This window comes from Drosophila nasuta, chromosome 3 (genome assembly GCF_023558535.2).
Source record: "Drosophila nasuta strain 15112-1781.00 chromosome 3, ASM2355853v1, whole genome shotgun sequence".
In the NCBI taxonomy this organism is placed as follows: domain Eukaryota; kingdom Metazoa; phylum Arthropoda; class Insecta; order Diptera; family Drosophilidae; genus Drosophila; species Drosophila nasuta.
The window spans coordinates 39,464,695-39,474,713 of NC_083457.1; the positions used below are offsets into that span (position 1 = coordinate 39,464,695).

General features: G+C 35.6%; 1 long non-coding RNA gene across 1 annotated transcript; it reads right to left on the minus strand.

Moving 5' to 3' along the window:
• Positions 1-6,234: 6,234 nt before the first annotated feature.
• On the minus strand, positions 6,235-6,629 carry LOC132791529 (uncharacterized). The gene is made up of 3 exons (XR_009632908.1): positions 6,549-6,629; positions 6,457-6,485; positions 6,235-6,400 (listed from the first exon to the last, which is right to left on the minus strand). It is a non-coding gene; the product is annotated as an uncharacterized LOC132791529 (long non-coding RNA).
• Positions 6,630-10,019: the final 3,390 nt, after the last annotated feature.

Genomic DNA, 10,019 nt, shown 5'->3' on the forward strand with positions numbered 1-10,019 from the left:
TAAAGCGTTCAATTGATTATAAAATATTACGTATATAAAATATTAAATAAAATCGGAAGTTCATATTGAGAGTCTCTGTTATTTATTCATTGTTAATAAAAATTATTAATACTAATGTTAAGCTAGTGCAATATATAATGCAATGGAATAAAATAATCGTAATAATATATTTAAAATATAAGAAATAAATCGTACTGTAAAGCTTACAGTTTAAAATAAACCGTCAAATCCATTATTAAATAAATCCTAAAAATCAAATCTTATTGTCATAACATTATTTGTGTGTCCTCTCTTTACGTTAATTTATGAATAATTAATTTTGTTAAAATAAATTGATAGTTTCTTGATGAATGGCAAAGCGCTGAGTTTTCGTTGAATTTTGTTTAGGTTAACTTTGAATGGACTGGACCACATTTTAATACTATGTTAAGTTAGTATAACATATTCTGCAATCGTATTTCGTATTAACGGGATAATCTTAAATCTTTCGAATATTCTACCCTAATAATTTTGATACAAAACTGTAAGTTTTGTTTAGACAGCTATATAAATTGAGAGTGTTTTTCGTTAATTTTCAATGAAGAGAATAGCAAATCGTAAATCGTAATCGCCTGCTAATGTAATTGGGCATATCTACAAAAAAAAACCCAAGACTTTTAAATTACAGATCCCTAGTTAATCCATTAACTTGTTTGCTATGCTTTCAGTAAAGATGCAAATGTTTTACAAATAATATTTAAAGTAATGCAAACAAATGATTCGCTTTGACAGACGGATAAGTGTTGTAACACATGGGCATAACTAACATGTAAACAATTCGAGATAAAGTATAAACAATTTAACGAATTTCATATAAATCTGTTGGATTATGATATGGCTGTCACAAACATCATAGGAAATTATTATTGCATCCACTCGCAGAGTGAAACAGGCTGCAATCGTAGTACAATTGTGGCCAATTCGGGGCTGGGCACAATCGGCAAACGGTAGGCAACAACAACCACAACAACAACAACAACCGAAACAACAGCAAGAGTCAAGCTTTGCAGTTGTACAACTGGCGACAAAATGTTGCATGTTTGTGGCTGTCACCAGCGAGTGCAGCACGTTGCCTGCCACATGCCGCATGCCGCTTGCCGCCGTGTGGTGCAAGTTTGCCTGTTGCCAGAGTTGGCTGCAATATATGCAAAAAGGTGCTAAAAAGATCAGAGGCAGCGATTTATCTTCATTTGCATTTGACGTCGTTGGCTGTGTGTCAAAAAGGTGTTAAGTGCCACAGCCACAACTACAGCTAGAGTCAGCCTCAGTCTCAGCCCCAGTCTTAGCCCCAGTCTCAGCCTCAGTCTCAGCTACATTGAGTTTTGCGGCGCCGCTTTTGATGACAACCGACAGCAACGGTAGTCGAAGCGCATAATTTTCGATATTTTATAACTTTGCGGTAGCCGAAAAAATGGCTATTCGCTGGCACATCAATCCAATGAACCGACCGCCCAATAAGGTAATACCCCCCAAGCACCGTTATTAGCAGCAGCCAAATTGGTCAACAACAACTTTGACTGCAACTCGAACAACAACAACAACAAAAAAACAATGCCCACTTCTAGGCTGAGTTGGGAGATAGTCGCACCGATAAAAGGGACATGAAATTCAAATTTGACTGGCCAAAGTGCTGCAAATTTACTTTGCCAACTTATCAGCGAGTGAAATTTGCAAATACGGCTTCCGTATTACGATTCGACGTTTTGTGAATTATGTGAGAAATTTGTTAGTGGGCTAAATGCTTTACTGATTTCATCAGCTCTCCCAGTCCCGGCTTTCCCAGCCCAAAAGGTGCCCCAAAACTGGGCCACCAACTGAGTTCCATTAACCACCAAAGAGCGCAGCAAATGCCAAATGCAGTTTATGGGGGAAAAAACTTAATTCGAAAAAAGATTTCATTGATAGCCAAAAGAAATTCGCTAAATTTAGATTAATTGTCATTGTCTACAATAGTTTTTATAATTGGTCAACTTATGAAAGTTTAACATATATTGAGTAAGAATAATAAATGGCGAAGCAAATTAACGTAAAATGGAAAAATTGCTGATTACGTTAAAATTTGTCAAGGGTTGAACATTTGAAAGATTGTATGTTATACTGTACTGTTTGACACCAAAATCAATATAGAAACTTCATTATTCATTTGTCGAAAAATTATTTATTTAGGGTATTGCTTGATCTATAGTATAACTAAACAGTGATCACTTGAAGAAATAATGCAGACGTATTTTAAATGATATGGAAATAAATATAGAATTGATAAAGTATGATAGTTCTAAAGCGCTGTTTTTATATCCGCTACCTAGAGGGTAGATAGGCATTATACATTTTTGAAAAGGCAGAAGGATTCATCACTGTTTATTAATTCTGAAAACAGTTGCGATCGGATAAAAATTGTAGAAGTTATATATATGAAATACTTTTGTATGGTCACATCTGAGAATCTGGTATATTTCGCAATCTATGGTATATTTTGATTGTATTACTATATCAATATACCAAATATAACCTTCGGTATATTTTTAGTATTTTATGGTATAGTAATTCGGTATATTTTGTATATATTTTTATTCGAAAATATATATATTTTTAATTTGATTAATTTTATTATTCGGATATTTCAATGATTATACATGGGTTCAAGCTTCAAAATCCAAAAAGATCTCTATAATTATGTTAGTCAAGGTGCTGGTTGAGTATGAGAGTTGAAGTTTTGCACTTAAATTTTAGTTAAATAAATAAATACATTACAAACTAATTCCAGTAGTAAGATTTGTTTAAAGCGAAGATGACTAAACTCTGGTTGCGACTATTGTTGATCCTTTCATTAATATTCATGTGCCAGCAAAAGCCACAAGTTAACACGCGTTGTCTTTTTTGTATTAATGGCACGGAAGCAAAACGTTGTAAACCATTCGAAGTACTTATTAATGGTCGATGTCGTAAAATAGCATAAGAAAAATTGACAATAAAATAATAAAAAAAAAATTTGTCGATCATTTTTTTACAGATATAAGCACTAATTCTATTATTCTTTATAATTATGTTAGTCAAGGTGCTTGTTGAGTATAGAAGTTGAAGTTTTGCGGTTGAAATAAATACAGTACAAAATAATTTCAGTAGTAAGATTTGATTAGAGCGAAGATGACTAAGCTCTGGTTGCGACTGTTGGTGATCTTTTTATTAATATTCATGTGCCAGCAAAAGCCACAAGTTGGCTCAGGTTGTCCTTTTTGTATTTATGGCAGGGGAGCAAAACGTTGTAAACAAGACGAAATACTTGTTAGAGCTCGTTGTCGTAAAAAAGCATAATAAGAGTTTTCGTTTGAAGTGACAATAAAATTAAAAAATAAACACAAAATTTGTCGATCATTTTTTTGTTGTAGAATAACTTTCTTAAAGTTCTTATACAGATAAAGGCAATATTTCTATTATTCTCTATAATTATGTTAGTCAAGGTGCTTGTTAAGTATAGGAGTTGAATTTTTGCAGTTGAGTTTTAGTTAAATGAATAAAAACAACACAAAATAATTTCAGTAGTAAGATTTGATTAGAGCGAAGATGACTAAGCTCTGGTTGCGACTATTGTTGATCCTTTCATTAATATTCATGTGCCAGCAACAGGCACAAATTACAAAGCGTTGTATTTTTTGTATTTATGGCACGAAAGCAAAAGGTTGTAAACAAGACGAAGTACTTATTAATGGTCATTGTCGTAAAAAAGCATAATAATAGTTTACGTTTCAAGTGATAATAAAATGAAATAAAACAAAAATTTGTCGATCATTTTTTTGTTGTAGAAAAACTTTGTGCAGTGTTGAAATGTGATCGTAAATAATTAAATTTATAGTGACAATTTTACAATTTGGCAAAGCTAATGCCATATTAACCCAAGATTTTAGTGTTCAAGCACTTTCCCCCATGATGGTCAATAGAAAATTTGCGTTAATCTCATAAGGAAAATCTGTAAATTAGAATTCACATGTGGCCAAAGTTGCGACCGCATCGAATTGCAGTGGCAGTCAAAGAGTCGTCGTCGTTGTCGTTGTCGTCGTCGTCTGGCTGTGACAACGATAATCCCTGCAAAAATATGCGCACAAATTAAGTATCCAAAGTGCGACGATTCCAAAACCGATGGCGGGATTGGCGGTTGCCCCCAGCCCCGGCTTCGACTACGGCTTTGGCCATTGTTGGCATATTTAAAGTTGTAAAATAGCGAAAAACACGTTTGACCGACATTCGTGACCAAAGTGCGGCTGCAACTTGCACTGAAGCTGGAATTGGAATTGGAATTGGAGTTGCAGTTGGAGTTGGAGTTTGAAGTTGGAGTCAGCAGACTGCAACCAGGATTTCAATTTCGATTTCGATTTCGCTTTGGTGCGGCGACAAATGTGCTGCGTCCATCCATCCGTCTGTCTCTGTCTCTGTCCCTGTCCCTGGTTGCCGTCTTCGACCCAGGCCAATTGACCGTGTGACTACTTTAGCAAATGAAAATGGTTAGAAAAAAAGGTTTTTTTTTGTTATTTTTGTTGCCAAAGCCAAAACATAATTTATGATGCACTTTTGTGGGGCTTGGGCTATACTTTTTTCTCGTTGTTGAGGCCGCATGGTGACAGCCTGTGTGACTCATGAGCTGTTAGCTAGCTAGCTAGCTCCCCAGCTTAACGTTGAACAAACGTTTGCCAGGTGTCGCTCAGCATTCAAACAAAAGTGAAAATGGATAGGAAGAAATAGCAGAGAAAAAGCAAAAGAAAAACAAAATATATCAACAGACCCTAAATTGTCGCGCATTTGATATTTATGATGGTCTTGCATTTTAGCTTTTAATCACATGTGACTTGAATAGTGAGCGTGAGTGTGAGTATGTGACCATATATTCGTATATGTATGTATGAGTACCAGTTTCGACTCCCAGGGTGCACTGACCTCAACCTCAACCTACGTAGTTGTAAGCACAGTGCAATGGCTACTGTATTGTGCGCCAAAGTTGTGTGCGGTGAAAATCCCTCGCGCACTCCAGCTAACTATGTTAAACAGCGAAATCAGGCTCAGTCTCAGGCCAGGCGCAGGCGCATGACTCTCGACGACAGCGGCATCAAGATAAAAGCGCATGACATACGGCGACAAGAAGCTACCAGCGACCGGAGACCGGCGACCGGCGATCAGCGAGGAGGGGACAATTTTTAAAGACATTGCCAGCCCAGAAGTAGCAGCCAAGCAAAGCAGCAGCAGCACCAACAGCCCCAGCTCGTTGTCGTCATCGTCATCGTCATCGGCGGCGTCGTCATCCATTCCAGCTGCTGCAAACGGTCACCCGAACTCTTGTTGTGCTCCCAAATTTGGTCAAACGTGCAACATTTCAGCCACCCGCTGTCAAACTTTTGGCATAGAAAGCGAAAATTCAACGTTTGTCTTGGCCTAAACCGTTGCCAACAACTACAACAACAACAACACTGCGGCTGATGATGCCAGCTACTATGTATGATGCCTCTTAATGTTGTTGCTGTTGAGGTAATCGCTGTGGCAGACAACAGACAGTGTGATGAGAATTCCACTTAGAATAATTTGTCAGCAAAGCGAAAGTGTTTCTTTGTTGTGTCAGAGCAACTGCAAGCACATTGCGCAATGTAAAGTCATTTGAAATATTGTTATTACGTATTAAAAGTTAGTTACCTCTTAAATTTAAAACTGTTTAAGGAAATATATTAATTTAGGAATGCTTCAATCTTTGACCATCATTTCGAAGCAAAACTAAATATTTATACTTTTAATTTGTCGTATTACATTGTTATCGCATTTAATTTGGCTAATTAAAGAATAAACCTAATTAAGGAATGATTTAAATAGTCTTAACAATATTTCCAAAGCCTTATTAAATTGCTTTATAAATTACTTTATAAATGGCAAGGCAGAATTGTTTCTTACTATATCCTGACACGAGGGTTACAAAGAAAAACTTTCGCTGATATTATTAAGCATGATAAACAATAAGAATCTCTGTTCAGGCGAAGAATGAAGCCGAAGAACATTTAAACATTTGAGGATACACAGAATTAACTTTTATATTATATAAAAATAACTAATTACCCTTTGTAAGTAAATATTTTCAGATACTATAATTTGCATTGTTCCGTCTCCAAACATCCATGGTTTAATTTCGTTGTAAAATTTTATTATATAACGAAGATTTCATATTTAAATTAAAATTTAAGATTTAGTCGAACAGTTTTAAATAAGACACATAACCACTAAGATGCTTCTTAAGCTCGGAACTCTATTATCCTTTGCCCTTCTGCTGATAGCCATTGATATTGATCGGTACGATCCGTATGATCGGAACTACCAGGACTTCATTCAACATCTAAAAAATGATAATTACGTTTGATAAATCGGCGTAAAGTCGTGATAAACACTTACATTTCTTATTTTTAAAATTACCATAAAATCTAAAAAAAGAATGGAAATATAATCAATGTTTTTATTGCTAAAATACCACAGATTAACATTACTTAATGTCAACTAAAGCAATTTTTGACCGATTATTTATGATTAAAGTGTGTATTTTAATGTCAGTACGTTTAGGAATATTTCGATAATATAATCCGATAATCTAATGGTGTGAATTATCAATTTCTTAGAGTACAAAATAATATTTTTTCGTTATACTCTAATTTGATTAGTTCTGTCTCCAAACATCCATGGTTTAATTTCGTTTTAAGATTTTATTATATAACGAAAATTTCCTATTTAAAATAAAATTTAAGATTAATCGAACAGTTTTAAATAAGACACATAACCACTAAGATGCTTCTTAAGCTAGGAACTCTATTATCCTTTGCCCTTCTGATGATATCCATTGTTTTTGATCCGAAAGATCCGAACTACCGGGACCTTATTCAACATCTAAAAAAATGATAACTTCGTTTGATAAATCGGTGTAAAGCGATAAACATTTAAGATTTTCTATTTTAAAATTACTATGAAATAAAAAAGAATGCAAATATATTCAATGTTTTTATAACTAAAATACCATAGGTGAACCTTACTTAATGTCAAATAAAGCAATTTTTGACCGACAATTAGCGTGTTTTTACCACAAAACTTACTATAAACGAAACATTTTGTGGGAAGTTTCAGACCAGAGTCTCATCGAATACAAAAGTTTATCATTATTTATGATTAAAGAGTGTATTTTAATGTCAGTACGTTTAGGAATCTTTCGATTATATAATCCGATAATGCAATGGTGTGAAATATTAATTTCCTGAAGTTCACAATAATAATTATTTCGATATACTCTAATTTGATTAGTTCTGTCTCGGAACATCCATGGTTCAATTTCGATATACATTTATATAATATAACGAAGTTTGCTATTTAAGTTAAAATTTAAGCTTGAGTTGAATTGTTTTTCATAAAACAACACAACAACTGGATACAGCTAAGATGCTTCTTAAACTCGGAACACTATTATCCTTTGCACTTTTCTTGATAGTGTATAAACCGAATCCGGACGTGGAGAGATTCTACCGTTCAAAATAATAATATTAATATATTATACTAATTATATCTGTTCACCTGGATTAAAGACTTGACTAACATTTGTCAATTTTTTAATTTGTCAATCAATGTTATTATTATTATTGATATACCAACATATTTCAAATATACCATATACCAGTGAAAAATATATCAAATTATCAACGCAATTCTGACTCGATCAACAGCAACAAAACTTATTGTACTCGAAGCGATATGTGTGTTCAGGATCGGTAAATTCTTAAATAAAGGCTCGAAAAATGCTCATCGAAGACAAACGATGATCATTTTTTTTAATTTAAGAGTGTATTTATACCCGCTACCCATAGGGTAGAAGGGTATTATAACTTTGTGCCGACAGGAAATGTATGTAACAGGTAGAAGGAGGCATCTCCGACCCTATAAAGTATATATATTCTTGATCAGCGTCAACAGCAGAGACGATATAGCCATGTCCGTCTGTCCGTCTGTCCGTTTGTCCGTCCGTCCGTATGAAACACTGGATCTCAGAGACTATAAGAGATAGAGCTATAAGAACAGATCAAGTTTGTTTCAAATTTTTGCCACGCCCACTTCCGCCCCCGCAAATCAAAAAAATCGAAAAAAATTATAGCTCTATCTTTTATAGTTTCTGAGATCCAGTGTTTCATACGGACAGACGGACAGACACACAGACACACAGACGGACAGACGGACATGGCTATATCGTCTCGGCTGCTGACGCTGATCAAGAATATATATACTTTATAGGGTCGGAGATGCCTCCTTCTACCTGTTACATACATTTCCTGCCGGCACAAAGTTATAATACCCTTATACCCTATGGGTAGCGGGTATAAAAATATACATTTTTTCGTTATAGTCCAATTTTATTATATAACGAAATTTTCCTATTTAAATTATAATTCTAGTTTGAGTCAAACACTTTTAGTTCACACACTAAGATGCTTTTTAAATTTGTGACTCTATTATCCTTTACTCTTCTACTGATTACCTATCCTCCAGACACGAAGAAGTTAAAAAAATAGCTTTAAATACCTGATAAACATTTGTCAATGTTTTGAAATTTTACAATGACTAAAACATAAAAAAAGAATGCAAATATAATCAATTTTTTTGTGGAATTTGAATAGGGTTTATGCAACTTTGCTATTGCTGAGATAAAAGTAAGTGTGCAACAACAAGAGTATCAACATTAAAATTAACAGCGGCCCACGCGGCGCATGTGTAATCAATCAAATGGACATCATTCGTGGCTGCGACTTGCAAGAGGTAAGGGGCAAGGGGGCAGCGGCTAAGGCCAAGGCAGAAGCCACAGGGCGTTGCTAATGTTGATGGCTGCCACAGTGTCAGGGGCAGAGACCTGCAGTTGCCACTTGATGTGCTTAATGTTGCCGATGCGTTTTGCCGCACACTCAAATTGCTGTTGGCTGTTGGCTGTTGCCTCTTCGGGCATTAGAGGGCGTAATTACATTTTCATTGAGTGCCGTGCCGTGCCACAGGTGCTGTGCGGCAGTTGCTGTTGCAGTTGCAGTTGCAGTTGAAGTTCGTTGTGTGCTGCGTCTAGTTATAAAACTCCCATGAACAAAATTAATACCAATTTCCGTAAAAATAGTAAATTTGCATTGTCGTCCCCCGCGGCAAGTTTAATGATTAATTTTCCCAAGCCAATTGCCAAGACTCCAACGACAATGACAAGCATATAAACTACAATCGAGTCTTAAATACAGAGAAAAACAAAAACAAAAAACAACAAGAGTGGGCTGAGAATGCGCTCGCTTTGCTTGATCGTAACGAAATCAATCTACAATTTTAATTCACAATTTTATTTGTTGGCCAGCTTAAAAACAGTAAAACAGCAGCCAGGCTGACTCGCATGAAGGCGATAAACATCGGCATGCACGACTCATGCACAGCCAGAAGTGATCTTGGCCAGGCCCAAATGGTTGAAGCGAGACCAAAACGCTGACATTTTGTTGGGTGTGTGTGCAAGAACAACAAACAAACAACTCCAAACTGCAAACAGCAACAATGAGAGTGCGACAAAAAAAGGTCAACGGGCTGCAATCAAAATAACTCAATTTTCGGGAGCAATTAAAATGCTTGGCGCTGATCTGCAGGCATCAGATAAAAGCCCACACATCGATCGCCCAAAAGAAAAAAGAAGAAATAAAAAACTGGCGGCGACTTGTAACATTTGTCTTGTGACGCCCCAGCAAATAAATAACTGCGAAACAACAACAACGACAACATCAGCAACTGCTGCCAAATTGCATGTAATTAACAGTCAATAATAAAAAAATTACGTATACGCATACGTGATATTGTTTGGCATAGCAATTAATTTACCCATCGATTTCTGCAAAGCCTCATCATTTGGCCTCACTGACACCTGGAACTGACTGAGTGAAGAAGATGAGGAGGGGTTTTTATTTTTTTCT